Raw genomic sequence first — 11431 nt, 5'->3', positions numbered from 1 at the left:
CGCACAAATTGCATTTAACGCATGCGGGGTGGGCATGATCGAGGCGAGGGTGGGTGCACGCACGTGCTGGGAACGGCCGGCGGGGCCCGCGCGGACACGTCGGGGAGAAGAAACGCGATGGGCGTGAGCGGGGGAGGTTGCCATTTGTAAAGAAAGGAAGAAAAGAACGGGGAGAAATTGAAGTAACGAGCAAAAGAAATATAAAAAAGGGGTGCAACACGAGGACTTCCCAAGTGGTCACCCAACTTAGTACTACTCTCGCCCAAGCACGCTTAACTGCGGAGTTCTGATGGGATCCGGTGCATTAGTGCTGGTATGATCGCACCCGACATGCCATGCGCACAAATTGCATTTAACGCATGCGGGGTGGGCATGATCGAGGCGAGGGTGGGTGCACGCACGTGCTGGGAACGGCCGGCGGGGCCCGCGCGGACACGTCGGGGAGAAGAAACGCGATGGGCGTGAGCGTGCGAGCGGGGGAGGTTGCCATTTGTAAAGAAAGGAAGAAAAGAACGGGGAGAAATTGAAGTAACGAGCAAAAGAAATATAAAAAAGGGGTGCAACACGAGGACTTCCCAAGTGGTCACCCAACTTAGTACTACTCTCGCCCAAGCACGCTTAACTGCGGAGTTCTGATGGGATCCGGTGCATTAGTGCTGGTATGATCGCACCCGACATGCCATGCGCACAAATTGCATTTAACGCATGCGGGGTGGGCATGATCGAGGCGAGGGTGGGTGCACGCACGTGCTGGGAACGGCCGGCGGGGCCCGCGCGGACACGTCGGGGAGAAGAAACGCGATGGGCGTGAGCGGGGGAGGTTGCCATTTGTAAAGAAAGGAAGAAAAGAACGGGGAGAAATTGAAGTAACGAGCAAAAGAAATATAAAAAAGGGGTGCAACACGAGGACTTCCCAAGTGGTCACCCAACTTAGTACTACTCTCGCCCAAGCACGCTTAACTGCGGAGTTCTGATGGGATCCGGTGCATTAGTGCTGGTATGATCGCACCCGACATGCCATGCGCACAAATTGCATTTAACGCATGCGGGGTGGGCATGATCGAGGCGAGGGTGGGTGCACGCACGTGCTGGGAACGGCCGGCGGGGCCCGCGCGGACACGTCGGGGAGAAGAAACGCGATGGGCGTGAGCGTGCGAGCGGGGGAGGTTGCCATTTGTAAAGAAAGGAAGAAAAGAACGGGGAGAAATTGAAGTAACGAGCAAAAGAAATATAAAAAAGGGGTGCAACACGAGGACTTCCCAAGTGGTCACCCAACTTAGTACTACTCTCGCCCAAGCACGCTTAACTGCGGAGTTCTGATGGGATCCGGTGCATTAGTGCTGGTATGATCGCACCCGACATGCCATGCGCACAAATTGCATTTAACGCATGCGGGGTGGGCATGATCGAGGCGAGGGTGGGTGCACGCACGTGCTGGGAACGGCCGGCGGGGCCCGCGCGGACACGTCGGGGAGAAGAAACGCGATGGGCGTGAGCGTGCGAGCGGGGGAGGTTGCCATTTGTAAAGAAAGGAAGAAAAGAACGGGGAGAAATTGAAGTAACGAGCAAAAGAAATATAAAAAAGGGGTGCAACACGAGGACTTCCCAAGTGGTCACCCAACTTAGTACTACTCTCGCCCAAGCACGCTTAACTGCGGAGTTCTGATGGGATCCGGTGCATTAGTGCTGGTATGATCGCACCCGACATGCCATGCGCACAAATTGCATTTAACGCATGCGGGGTGGGCATGATCGAGGCGAGGGTGGGTGCACGCACGTGCTGGGAACGGCCGGCGGGGCCCGCGCGGACACGTCGGGGAGAAGAAACGCGATGGGCGTGAGCGGGGGAGGTTGCCATTTGTAAAGAAAGGAAGAAAAGAACGGGGAGAAATTGAAGTAACGAGCAAAAGAAATATAAAAAAGGGGTGCAACACGAGGACTTCCCAAGTGGTCACCCAACTTAGTACTACTCTCGCCCAAGCACGCTTAACCGCGGAGTTCTGATGGGATCCGGTGCATTAGTGCTGGTATGATCGCACCCGACATGCCATGCGCACAAATTGCATTTAACGCATGCGGGGTGGGCATGATCGAGGCGAGGGTGGGTGCACGCACGTGCTGGGAACGGCCGGCGGGGCCCGCGCGGACACGTCGGGGAGAAGAAACGCGATGGGCGTGAGCGTGCGAGCGGGGGAGGTTGCCATTTGTAAAGAAAGGAAGAAAAGAACGGGGAGAAATTGAAGTAACGAGCAAAAGAAATATAAAAAAGGGGTGCAACACGAGGACTTCCCAAGTGGTCACCCAACTTAGTACTACTCTCGCCCAAGCACGCTTAACTGCGGAGTTCTGATGGGATCCGGTGCATTAGTGCTGGTATGATCGCACCCGACATGCCATGCGCACAAATTGCATTTAACGCATGCGGGGTGGGCATGATCGAGGCGAGGGTGGGTGCACGCACGTGCTGGGAACGGCCGGCGGGGCCCGCGCGGACACGTCGGGGAGAAGAAACGCGATGGGCGTGAGCGGGGGAGGTTGCCATTTGTAAAGAAAGGAAGAAAAGAACGGGGAGAAATTGAAGTAACGAGCAAAAGAAATATAAAAAAGGGGTGCAACACGAGGACTTCCCAAGTGGTCACCCAACTTAGTACTACTCTCGCCCAAGCACGCTTAACTGCGGAGTTCTGATGGGATCCGGTGCATTAGTGCTGGTATGATCGCACCCGACATGCCATGCGCACAAATTGCATTTAACGCATGCGGGGTGGGCATGATCGAGGCGAGGGTGGGTGCACGCACGTGCTGGGAACGGCCGGCGGGGCCCGCGCGGACACGTCGGGGAGAAGAAACGCGATGGGCGTGAGCGTGCGAGCGGGGGAGGTTGCCATTTGTAAAGAAAGGAAGAAAAGAACGGGGAGAAATTGAAGTAACGAGCAAAAGAAATATAAAAAAGGGGTGCAACACGAGGACTTCCCAAGTGGTCACCCAACTTAGTACTACTCTCGCCCAAGCACGCTTAACTGCGGAGTTCTGATGGGATCCGGTGCATTAGTGCTGGTATGATCGCACCCGACATGCCATGCGCACAAATTGCATTTAACGCATGCGGGGTGGGCATGATCGAGGCGAGGGTGGGTGCACGCACGTGCTGGGAACGGCCGGCGGGGCCCGCGCGGACACGTCGGGGAGAAGAAACGCGATGGGCGTGAGCGGGGGAGGTTGCCATTTGTAAAGAAAGGAAGAAAAGAACGGGGAGAAATTGAAGTAACGAGCAAAAGAAATATAAAAAAGGGGTGCAACACGAGGACTTCCCAAGTGGTCACCCAACTTAGTACTACTCTCGCCCAAGCACGCTTAACTGCGGAGTTCTGATGGGATCCGGTGCATTAGTGCTGGTATGATCGCACCCGACATGCCATGCGCACAAATTGCATTTAACGCATGCGGGGTGGGCATGATCGAGGCGAGGGTGGGTGCACGCACGTGCTGGGAACGGCCGGCGGGGCCCGCGCGGACACGTCGGGGAGAAGAAACGCGATGGGCGTGAGCGTGCGAGCGGGGGAGGTTGCCATTTGTAAAGAAAGGAAGAAAAGAACGGGGAGAAATTGAAGTAACGAGCAAAAGAAATATAAAAAAGGGGTGCAACACGAGGACTTCCCAAGTGGTCACCCAACTTAGTACTACTCTCGCCCAAGCACGCTTAACTGCGGAGTTCTGATGGGATCCGGTGCATTAGTGCTGGTATGATCGCACCCGACATGCCATGCGCACAAATTGCATTTAACGCATGCGGGGTGGGCATGATCGAGGCGAGGGTGGGTGCACGCACGTGCTGGGAACGGCCGGCGGGGCCCGCGCGGACACGTCGGGGAGAAGAAACGCGATGGGCGTGAGCGGGGGAGGTTGCCATTTGTAAAGAAAGGAAGAAAAGAACGGGGAGAAATTGAAGTAACGAGCAAAAGAAATATAAAAAAGGGGTGCAACACGAGGACTTCCCAAGTGGTCACCCAACTTAGTACTACTCTCGCCCAAGCACGCTTAACTGCGGAGTTCTGATGGGATCCGGTGCATTAGTGCTGGTATGATCGCACCCGACATGCCATGCGCACAAATTGCATTTAACGCATGCGGGGTGGGCATGATCGAGGCGAGGGTGGGTGCACGCACGTGCTGGGAACGGCCGGCGGGGCCCGCGCGGACACGTCGGGGAGAAGAAACGCGATGGGCGTGAGCGTGCGACCGGGGAGGTTGCCATTTGTAAAGAAAGGAAGAAAAGAACGGGGAGAAATTGAAGTAACGAGCAAAAGAAATATAAAAAAGGGGTGCAACACGAGGACTTCCCAAGTGGTCACCCAACTTAGTACTACTCTCGCCCAAGCACGCTTAACTGCGGAGTTCTGATGGGATCCGGTGCATTAGTGCTGGTATGATCGCACCCGACATGCCATGCGCACAAATTGCATTTAACGCATGCGGGGTGGGCATGATCGAGGCGAGGGTGGGTGCACGCACGTGCTGGGAACGGCCGGCGGGGCCCGCGCGGACACGTCGGGGAGAAGAAACGCGATGGGCGTGAGCGTGCGAGCGGGGGAGGTTGCCATTTGTAAAGAAAGGAAGAAAAGAACGGGGAGAAATTGAAGTAACGAGCAAAAGAAATATAAAAAAGGGGTGCAACACGAGGACTTCCCAAGTGGTCACCCAACTTAGTACTACTCTCGCCCAACCACGCTTAACTGCAGAGTTCTGATGGGATCCGGTGCATTAGTGCTGGTATGATCGCACCCGACATGCCATGCGCACAAATTGCATTTAACGCATGCGGGGTGGGCATGATCGAGGCGAGGGTGGGTGCACGCACGTGCTGGGAACGGCCGGCGGGGCCCGCGCGGACACGTCGGGGAGAAGAAACGCGATGGGCGTGAGCGTGCGAGCGGGGGAGGTTGCCATTTGTAAAGAAAGGAAGAAAAGAACGGGGAGAAATTGAAGTAACGAGCAAAAGAAATATAAAAAAGGGGTGCAACACGAGGACTTCCCAAGTGGTCACCCAACTTAGTACTACTCTCGCCCAACCACGCTTAACTGCGGAGTTCTGATGGGATCCGGTGCATTAGTGCTGGTATGATCGCACCCGACATGCCATGCGCACAAATTGCATTTAACGCATGCGGGGTGGGCATGATCGAGGCGAGGGTGGGTGCACGCACGTGCTGGGAACGGCCGGCGGGGCCCGCGCGGACACGTCGGGGAGAAGAAACGCGATGGGCGTGAGCGTGCGAGCGGGGGAGGTTGCCATTTGTAAAGAAAGGAAGAAAAGAACGGGGAGAAATTGAAGTAACGAGCAAAAGAAATATAAAAAAGGGGTGCAACACGAGGACTTCCCAAGTGGTCACCCAACTTAGTACTACTCTCGCCCAAGCACGCTTAACTGCGGAGTTCTGATGGGATCCGGTGCATTAGTGCTGGTATGATCGCACCCGACATGCCATGCGCACAAATTGCATTTAACGCATGCGGGGTGGGCATGATCGAGGCGAGGGTGGGTGCACGCACGTGCTGGGAACGGCCGGCGGGGCCCGCGCGGACACGTCGGGGAGAAGAAACGCGATGGGCGTGAGCGTGCGAGCGGGGGAGGTTGCCATTTGTAAAGAAAGGAAGAAAAGAACGGGGAGAAATTGAAGTAACGAGCAAAAGAAATATAAAAAAGGGGTGCAACACGAGGACTTCCCAAGTGGTCACCCAACTTAGTACTACTCTCGCCCAACCACGCTTAACTGCGGAGTTCTGATGGGATCTGGTGCATTAGTGCTGGTATGATCGCACCCGACATGCCATGCGCACAAATTGCATTTAACGCATGCGGGGTGGGCATGATCGAGGCGAGGGTGGGTGCACGCACGTGCTGGGAACGGCCGGCGGGGCCCGCGCGGACACGTCGGGGAGAAGAAACGCGATGGGCGTGAGCGGGGGAGGTTGCCATTTGTAAAGAAAGGAAGAAAAGAACGGGGAGAAATTGAAGTAACGAGCAAAAGAAATATAAAAAAGGGGTGCAACACGAGGACTTCCCAAGTGGTCACCCAACTTAGTACTACTCTCGCCCAAGCACGCTTAACTGCGGAGTTCTGATGGGATCCGGTGCATTAGTGCTGGTATGATCGCACCCGACATGCCATGCGCACAAATTGCATTTAACGCATGCGGGGTGGGCATGATCGAGGCGAGGGTGGGTGCACGCACGTGCTGGGAACGGCCGGCGGGGCCCGCGCGGACACGTCGGGGAGAAGAAACGCGATGGGCGTGAGCGGGGGAGGTTGCCATTTGTAAAGAAAGGAAGAAAAGAACGGGGAGAAATTGAAGTAACGAGCAAAAGAAATATAAAAAAGGGGTGCAACACGAGGACTTCCCAAGTGGTCACCCAACTTAGTACTACTCTCGCCCAAGCACGCTTAACTGCGGAGTTCTGATGGGATCCGGTGCATTAGTGCTGGTATGATCGCACCCGACATGCCATGCGCACAAATTGCATTTAACGCATGCGGGGTGGGCATGATCGAGGCGAGGGTGGGTGCACGCACGTGCTGGGAACGGCCGGCGGGGCCCGCGCGGACACGTCGGGGAGAAGAAACGCGATGGGCGTGAGCGGGGGAGGTTGCCATTTGTAAAGAAAGGAAGAAAAGAACGGGGAGAAATTGAAGTAACGAGCAAAAGAAATATAAAAAAGGGGTGCAACACGAGGACTTCCCAAGTGGTCACCCAACTTAGTACTACTCTCGCCCAAGCACGCTTAACTGCGGAGTTCTGATGGGATCCGGTGCATTAGTGCTGGTATGATCGCACCCGACATGCCATGCGCACAAATTGCATTTAACGCATGCGGGGTGGGCATGATCGAGGCGAGGGTGGGTGCACGCACGTGCTGGGAACGGCCGGCGGGGCCCGCGCGGACACGTCGGGGAGAAGAAACGCGATGGGCGTGAGCGTGCGAGCGGGGGAGGTTGCCATTTGTAAAGAAAGGAAGAAAAGAACGGGGAGAAATTGAAGTAACGAGCAAAAGAAATATAAAAAAGGGGTGCAACACGAGGACTTCCCAAGTGGTCACCCAACTTAGTACTACTCTCGCCCAAGCACGCTTAACTGCGGAGTTCTGATGGGATCCGGTGCATTAGTGCTGGTATGATCGCACCCGACATGCCATGCGCACAAATTGCATTTAACGCATGCGGGGTGGGCATGATCGAGGCGAGGGTGGGTGCACGAACGTGCTGGGAACGGCCGGCGGGGCCCGCGCGGACACGTCGGGGAGAAGAAACGCGATGGGCGTGAGCGTGCGAGCGGGGGAGGTTGCCATTTGTAAAGAAAGGAAGAAAAGAACGGGGAGAAATTGAAGTAACGAGCAAAAGAAATATAAAAAAGGGGTGCAACACGAGGACTTCCCAAGTGGTCACCCAACTTAGTACTACTCTCGCCCAAGCACGCTTAACTGCGGAGTTCTGATGGGATCCGGTGCATTAGTGCTGGTATGATCGCACCCGACATGCCATGCGCACAAATTGCATTTAACGCATGCGGGGTGGGCATGATCGAGGCGAGGGTGGGTGCACGCACGTGCTGGGAACGGCCGGCGGGGCCCGCGCGGACACGTCGGGGAGAAGAAACGCGATGGGCGTGAGCGTGCGAGCGGGGGAGGTTGCCATTTGTAAAGAAAGGAAGAAAAGAACGGGGAGAAATTGAAGTAACGAGCAAAAGAAATATAAAAAAGGGGTGCAACACGAGGACTTCCCAAGTGGTCACCCAACTTAGTACTACTCTCGCCCAAGCACGCTTAACTGCGGAGTTCTGATGGGATCCGGTGCATTAGTGCTGGTATGATCGCACCCGACATGCCATGCGCACAAATTGCATTTAACGCATGCGGGGTGGGCATGATCGAGGCGAGGGTGGGTGCACGCACGTGCTGGGAACGGCCGGCGGGGCCCGCGCGGACACGTCGGGGAGAAGAAACGCGATGGGCGTGAGCGTGCGAGCGGGGGAGGTTGCCATTTGTAAAGAAAGGAAGAAAAGAACGGGGAGAAATTGAAGTAACGAGCAAAAGAAATATAAAAAAGGGGTGCAACACGAGGACTTCCCAAGTGGTCACCCAACTTAGTACTACTCTCGCCCAAGCACGCTTAACTGCGGAGTTCTGATGGGATCCGGTGCATTAGTGCTGGTATGATCGCACCCGACATGCCATGCGCACAAATTGCATTTAACGCATGCGGGGTGGGCATGATCGAGGCGAGGGTGGGTGCACGCACGTGCTGGGAACGGCCGGCGGGGCCCGCGCGGACACGTCGGGGAGAAGAAACGCGATGGGCGTGAGCGGGGGGAGGTTGCCATTTGTAAAGAAAGGAAGAAAAGAACGGGGAGAAATTGAAGTAACGAGCAAAAGAAATATAAAAAAGGGGTGCAACACGAGGACTTCCCAAGTGGTCACCCAACTTAGTACTACTCTCGCCCAAGCACGCTTAACTGCGGAGTTCTGATGGGATCCGGTGCATTAGTGCTGGTATGATCGCACCCGACATGCCATGCGCACAAATTGCATTTAACGCATGCGGGGTGGGCATGATCGAGGCGAGGGTGGGTGCACGCACGTGCTGGGAACGGCCGGCGGGGCCCGCGCGGACACGTCGGGGAGAAGAAACGCGATGGGCATGAGCGTGCGAGCGGGGGAGGTTGCCATTTGTAAAGAAAGGAAGAAAAGAACGGGGAGAAATTGAAGTAACGAGCAAAAGAAATATAAAAAAGGGGTGCAACACGAGGACTTCCCAAGTGGTCACCCAACTTAGTACTACTCTCGCCCAAGCACGCTTAACTGCGGAGTTCTGATGGGATCCGGTGCATTAGTGCTGGTATGATCGCACCCGACATGCCATGCGCACAAATTGCATTTAACGCATGCGGGGTGGGCATGATCGAGGCGAGGGTGGGTGCACGAACGTGCTGGGAACGGCCGGCGGGGCCCGCGCGGACACGTCGGGGAGAAGAAACGCGATGGGCGTGAGCGTGCGAGCGGGGGAGGTTGCCATTTGTAAAGAAAGGAAGAAAAGAACGGGGAGAAATTGAAGTAACGAGCAAAAGAAATATAAAAAAGGGGTGCAACACGAGGACTTCCCAAGTGGTCACCCAACTTAGTACTACTCTCGCCCAAGCACGCTTAACTGCGGAGTTCTGATGGGATCCGGTGCATTAGTGCTGGTATGATCGCACCCGACATGCCATGCGCACAAATTGCATTTAACGCATGCGGGGTGGGCATGATCGAGGCGAGGGTGGGTGCACGCACGTGCTGGGAACGGCCGGCGGGGCCCGCGCGGACACGTCGGGGAGAAGAAACGCGATGGGCGTGAGCGTGCGAGCGGGGGAGGTTGCCATTTGTAAAGAAAGGAAGAAAAGAACGGGGAGAAATTGAAGTAACGAGCAAAAGAAATATAAAAAAGGGGTGCAACACGAGGACTTCCCAAGTGGTCACCCAACTTAGTACTACTCTCGCCCAACCACGCTTAACTGCGGAGTTCTGATGGGATCCGGTGCATTAGTGCTGGTATGATCGCACCCGACATGCCATGCGCACAAATTGCATTTAACGCATGCGGGGTGGGCATGATCGAGGCGAGGGTGGGTGCACGCACGTGCTGGGAACGGCCGGCGGGGCCCGCGCGGACACGTCGGGGAGAAGAAACGCGATGGGCGTGAGCGGGGGAGGTTGCCATTTGTAAAGAAAGGAAGAAAAGAACGGGGAGAAATTGAAGTAACGAGCAAAAGAAATATAAAAAAGGGGTGCAACACGAGGACTTCCCAAGTGGTCACCCAACTTAGTACTACTCTCGCCCAAGCACGCTTAACTGCGGAGTTCTGATGGGATCCGGTGCATTAGTGCTGGTATGATCGCACCCGACATGCCATGCGCACAAATTGCATTTAACGCATGCGGGGTGGGCATGATCGAGGCGAGGGTGGGTGCACGCACGTGCTGGGAACGGCCGGCGGGGCCCGCGCGGACACGTCGGGGAGAAGAAACGCGATGGGCGTGAGCGGGGGAGGTTGCCATTTGTAAAGAAAGGAAGAAAAGAACGGGGAGAAATTGAAGTAACGAGCAAAAGAAATATAAAAAAGGGGTGCAACACGAGGACTTCCCAAGTGGTCACCCAACTTAGTACTACTCTCGCCCAAGCACGCTTAACTGCGGAGTTCTGATGGGATCCGGTGCATTAGTGCTGGTATGATCGCACCCGACATGCCATGCGCACAAATTGCATTTAACGCATGCGGGGTGGGCATGATCGAGGCGAGGGTGGGTGCACGCACGTGCTGGGAACGGCCGGCGGGGCCCGCGCGGACACGTCGGGGAGAAGAAACGCGATGGGCGTGAGCGTGCGAGCGGGGGAGGTTGCCATTTGTAAAGAAAGGAAGAAAAGAACGGGGAGAAATTGAAGTAACGAGCAAAAGAAATATAAAAAAGGGGTGCAACACGAGGACTTCCCAAGTGGTCACCCAACTTAGTACTACTCTCGCCCAACCACGCTTAACTGCGGAGTTCTGATGGGATCCGGTGCATTAGTGCTGGTATGATCGCACCCGACATGCCATGCGCACAAATTGCATTTAACGCATGCGGGGTGGGCATGATCGAGGCGAGGGTGGGTGCACGCACGTGCTGGGAACGGCCGGCGGGGCCCGCGCGGACACGTCGGGGAGAAGAAACGCGATGGGCGTGAGCGTGCGAGCGGGGGAGGTTGCCATTTGTAAAGAAAGGAAGAAAAGAACGGGGAGAAATTGAAGTAACGAGCAAAAGAAATATAAAAAAGGGGTGCAACACGAGGACTTCCCAAGTGGTCACCCAACTTAGTACTACTCTCGCCCAAGCACGCTTAACTGCGGAGTGCACGCTTAACTGCGGAGTTCTGATGGGATCCGGTGCATTAGTGCTGGTATGATCGCACCCGACATGCCATGCGCACAAATTGCATTTAACGCATGCGGGGTGGGCATGATCGAGGCGAGGGTGGGTGCACGAACGTGCTGGGAACGGCCGGCGGGGCCCGCGCGGACACGTCGGGGAGAAGAAACGCGATGGGCGTGAGCGTGCGAGCGGGGGAGGTTGCCATTTGTAAAGAAAGGAAGAAAAGAACGGGGAGAAATTGAAGTAACGAGCAAAAGAAATATAAAAAAGGGGTGCAACACGAGGACTTCCCAAGTGGTCACCCAACTTAGTACTACTCTCGCCCAAGCACGCTTAACTGCGGAGTTCTGATGGGATCCGGTGCATTAGTGCTGGTATGATCGCACCCGACATGCCATGCGCACAAATTGCATTTAACGCATGCGGGGTGGGCATGATCGAGGCGAGGGTGGGTGCACGCACGTGCTGGGAACGGCCGGCGGGGCCCGC

General features: G+C 56.0%; 32 non-coding genes and 1 pseudogene across 32 annotated transcripts; all 33 read right to left on the bottom strand.

Moving 5' to 3' along the window:
* Window positions 1-208: 208 nt before the first annotated feature.
* Window positions 209-327, bottom strand: LOC147781393 (5S ribosomal RNA). Its single transcript, XR_015419359.1, has one exon. It is a non-coding gene; the product is annotated as a 5S ribosomal RNA (ribosomal RNA).
* A 227-nt stretch (window positions 328-554) lies between these two features.
* Window positions 555-673, bottom strand: LOC147781392 (5S ribosomal RNA). Its single transcript, XR_015419357.1, has one exon. It is a non-coding gene; the product is annotated as a 5S ribosomal RNA (ribosomal RNA).
* A 219-nt stretch (window positions 674-892) lies between these two features.
* On the bottom strand, window positions 893-1011 carry LOC147781391 (5S ribosomal RNA). Its single transcript, XR_015419356.1, has one exon. It is a non-coding gene; the product is annotated as a 5S ribosomal RNA (ribosomal RNA).
* Window positions 1012-1238: 227 nt separating this feature from the next.
* LOC147781390 (5S ribosomal RNA) lies at window positions 1239-1357 on the bottom strand. Its single transcript, XR_015419355.1, has one exon. It is a non-coding gene; the product is annotated as a 5S ribosomal RNA (ribosomal RNA).
* A 227-nt stretch (window positions 1358-1584) lies between these two features.
* On the bottom strand, window positions 1585-1703 carry LOC147781389 (5S ribosomal RNA). Its single transcript, XR_015419354.1, has one exon. It is a non-coding gene; the product is annotated as a 5S ribosomal RNA (ribosomal RNA).
* Window positions 1704-1922: 219 nt separating this feature from the next.
* On the bottom strand, window positions 1923-2041 carry LOC147781388 (5S ribosomal RNA). The gene has a single exon (XR_015419331.1). It is a non-coding gene; the product is annotated as a 5S ribosomal RNA (ribosomal RNA).
* A 227-nt stretch (window positions 2042-2268) lies between these two features.
* LOC147781387 (5S ribosomal RNA) lies at window positions 2269-2387 on the bottom strand. Its single transcript, XR_015419353.1, has one exon. It is a non-coding gene; the product is annotated as a 5S ribosomal RNA (ribosomal RNA).
* A 219-nt stretch (window positions 2388-2606) lies between these two features.
* LOC147781386 (5S ribosomal RNA) lies at window positions 2607-2725 on the bottom strand. Its single transcript, XR_015419352.1, has one exon. It is a non-coding gene; the product is annotated as a 5S ribosomal RNA (ribosomal RNA).
* A 227-nt stretch (window positions 2726-2952) lies between these two features.
* Window positions 2953-3071, bottom strand: LOC147781385 (5S ribosomal RNA). Its single transcript, XR_015419351.1, has one exon. It is a non-coding gene; the product is annotated as a 5S ribosomal RNA (ribosomal RNA).
* A 219-nt stretch (window positions 3072-3290) lies between these two features.
* LOC147781384 (5S ribosomal RNA) lies at window positions 3291-3409 on the bottom strand. Its single transcript, XR_015419350.1, has one exon. It is a non-coding gene; the product is annotated as a 5S ribosomal RNA (ribosomal RNA).
* Window positions 3410-3636: 227 nt separating this feature from the next.
* LOC147781383 (5S ribosomal RNA) lies at window positions 3637-3755 on the bottom strand. The gene has a single exon (XR_015419349.1). It is a non-coding gene; the product is annotated as a 5S ribosomal RNA (ribosomal RNA).
* Window positions 3756-3974: 219 nt separating this feature from the next.
* LOC147781382 (5S ribosomal RNA) lies at window positions 3975-4093 on the bottom strand. Its single transcript, XR_015419348.1, has one exon. It is a non-coding gene; the product is annotated as a 5S ribosomal RNA (ribosomal RNA).
* Window positions 4094-4319: 226 nt separating this feature from the next.
* On the bottom strand, window positions 4320-4438 carry LOC147781381 (5S ribosomal RNA). The gene has a single exon (XR_015419346.1). It is a non-coding gene; the product is annotated as a 5S ribosomal RNA (ribosomal RNA).
* A 227-nt stretch (window positions 4439-4665) lies between these two features.
* LOC147781380 (5S ribosomal RNA) lies at window positions 4666-4784 on the bottom strand. The gene has a single exon (XR_015419337.1). It is a non-coding gene; the product is annotated as a 5S ribosomal RNA (ribosomal RNA).
* Window positions 4785-5011: 227 nt separating this feature from the next.
* On the bottom strand, window positions 5012-5130 carry LOC147781379 (5S ribosomal RNA). The gene has a single exon (XR_015419336.1). It is a non-coding gene; the product is annotated as a 5S ribosomal RNA (ribosomal RNA).
* Window positions 5131-5357: 227 nt separating this feature from the next.
* On the bottom strand, window positions 5358-5476 carry LOC147781378 (5S ribosomal RNA). The gene has a single exon (XR_015419345.1). It is a non-coding gene; the product is annotated as a 5S ribosomal RNA (ribosomal RNA).
* A 227-nt stretch (window positions 5477-5703) lies between these two features.
* LOC147781377 (5S ribosomal RNA) lies at window positions 5704-5822 on the bottom strand. The gene has a single exon (XR_015419338.1). It is a non-coding gene; the product is annotated as a 5S ribosomal RNA (ribosomal RNA).
* A 219-nt stretch (window positions 5823-6041) lies between these two features.
* LOC147781376 (5S ribosomal RNA) lies at window positions 6042-6160 on the bottom strand. The gene has a single exon (XR_015419344.1). It is a non-coding gene; the product is annotated as a 5S ribosomal RNA (ribosomal RNA).
* A 219-nt stretch (window positions 6161-6379) lies between these two features.
* Window positions 6380-6498, bottom strand: LOC147781375 (5S ribosomal RNA). Its single transcript, XR_015419343.1, has one exon. It is a non-coding gene; the product is annotated as a 5S ribosomal RNA (ribosomal RNA).
* Window positions 6499-6717: 219 nt separating this feature from the next.
* LOC147781374 (5S ribosomal RNA) lies at window positions 6718-6836 on the bottom strand. Its single transcript, XR_015419342.1, has one exon. It is a non-coding gene; the product is annotated as a 5S ribosomal RNA (ribosomal RNA).
* A 227-nt stretch (window positions 6837-7063) lies between these two features.
* LOC147781373 (5S ribosomal RNA) lies at window positions 7064-7182 on the bottom strand. Its single transcript, XR_015419341.1, has one exon. It is a non-coding gene; the product is annotated as a 5S ribosomal RNA (ribosomal RNA).
* Window positions 7183-7409: 227 nt separating this feature from the next.
* Window positions 7410-7528, bottom strand: LOC147781372 (5S ribosomal RNA). The gene has a single exon (XR_015419340.1). It is a non-coding gene; the product is annotated as a 5S ribosomal RNA (ribosomal RNA).
* A 227-nt stretch (window positions 7529-7755) lies between these two features.
* On the bottom strand, window positions 7756-7874 carry LOC147781371 (5S ribosomal RNA). The gene has a single exon (XR_015419339.1). It is a non-coding gene; the product is annotated as a 5S ribosomal RNA (ribosomal RNA).
* Window positions 7875-8101: 227 nt separating this feature from the next.
* Window positions 8102-8220, bottom strand: LOC147781370 (5S ribosomal RNA). Its single transcript, XR_015419328.1, has one exon. It is a non-coding gene; the product is annotated as a 5S ribosomal RNA (ribosomal RNA).
* Window positions 8221-8440: 220 nt separating this feature from the next.
* On the bottom strand, window positions 8441-8559 carry LOC147781369 (5S ribosomal RNA). The gene has a single exon (XR_015419317.1). It is a non-coding gene; the product is annotated as a 5S ribosomal RNA (ribosomal RNA).
* Window positions 8560-8786: 227 nt separating this feature from the next.
* Window positions 8787-8905, bottom strand: LOC147781368 (5S ribosomal RNA). The gene has a single exon (XR_015419380.1). It is a non-coding gene; the product is annotated as a 5S ribosomal RNA (ribosomal RNA).
* A 227-nt stretch (window positions 8906-9132) lies between these two features.
* LOC147781367 (5S ribosomal RNA) lies at window positions 9133-9251 on the bottom strand. Its single transcript, XR_015419369.1, has one exon. It is a non-coding gene; the product is annotated as a 5S ribosomal RNA (ribosomal RNA).
* Window positions 9252-9478: 227 nt separating this feature from the next.
* On the bottom strand, window positions 9479-9597 carry LOC147781366 (5S ribosomal RNA). Its single transcript, XR_015419335.1, has one exon. It is a non-coding gene; the product is annotated as a 5S ribosomal RNA (ribosomal RNA).
* A 219-nt stretch (window positions 9598-9816) lies between these two features.
* On the bottom strand, window positions 9817-9935 carry LOC147781365 (5S ribosomal RNA). Its single transcript, XR_015419358.1, has one exon. It is a non-coding gene; the product is annotated as a 5S ribosomal RNA (ribosomal RNA).
* Window positions 9936-10154: 219 nt separating this feature from the next.
* Window positions 10155-10273, bottom strand: LOC147781364 (5S ribosomal RNA). The gene has a single exon (XR_015419347.1). It is a non-coding gene; the product is annotated as a 5S ribosomal RNA (ribosomal RNA).
* Window positions 10274-10500: 227 nt separating this feature from the next.
* Window positions 10501-10619, bottom strand: LOC147781363 (5S ribosomal RNA). Its single transcript, XR_015419334.1, has one exon. It is a non-coding gene; the product is annotated as a 5S ribosomal RNA (ribosomal RNA).
* A 227-nt stretch (window positions 10620-10846) lies between these two features.
* LOC147781362 (5S ribosomal RNA) lies at window positions 10847-10984 on the bottom strand (annotated as a pseudogene).
* A 227-nt stretch (window positions 10985-11211) lies between these two features.
* LOC147781361 (5S ribosomal RNA) lies at window positions 11212-11330 on the bottom strand. The gene has a single exon (XR_015419311.1). It is a non-coding gene; the product is annotated as a 5S ribosomal RNA (ribosomal RNA).
* Window positions 11331-11431: the final 101 nt, after the last annotated feature.

Source organism: Cucurbita pepo, unplaced genomic scaffold (assembly GCF_057944985.1).
Source record: "Cucurbita pepo subsp. pepo isolate OVF unplaced genomic scaffold, ASM5794498v1 scafford_175, whole genome shotgun sequence".
Classification (NCBI taxonomy): domain Eukaryota; kingdom Viridiplantae; phylum Streptophyta; class Magnoliopsida; order Cucurbitales; family Cucurbitaceae; genus Cucurbita; species Cucurbita pepo.
This window is presented reverse-complemented; position numbering and strand designations above follow the sequence as displayed.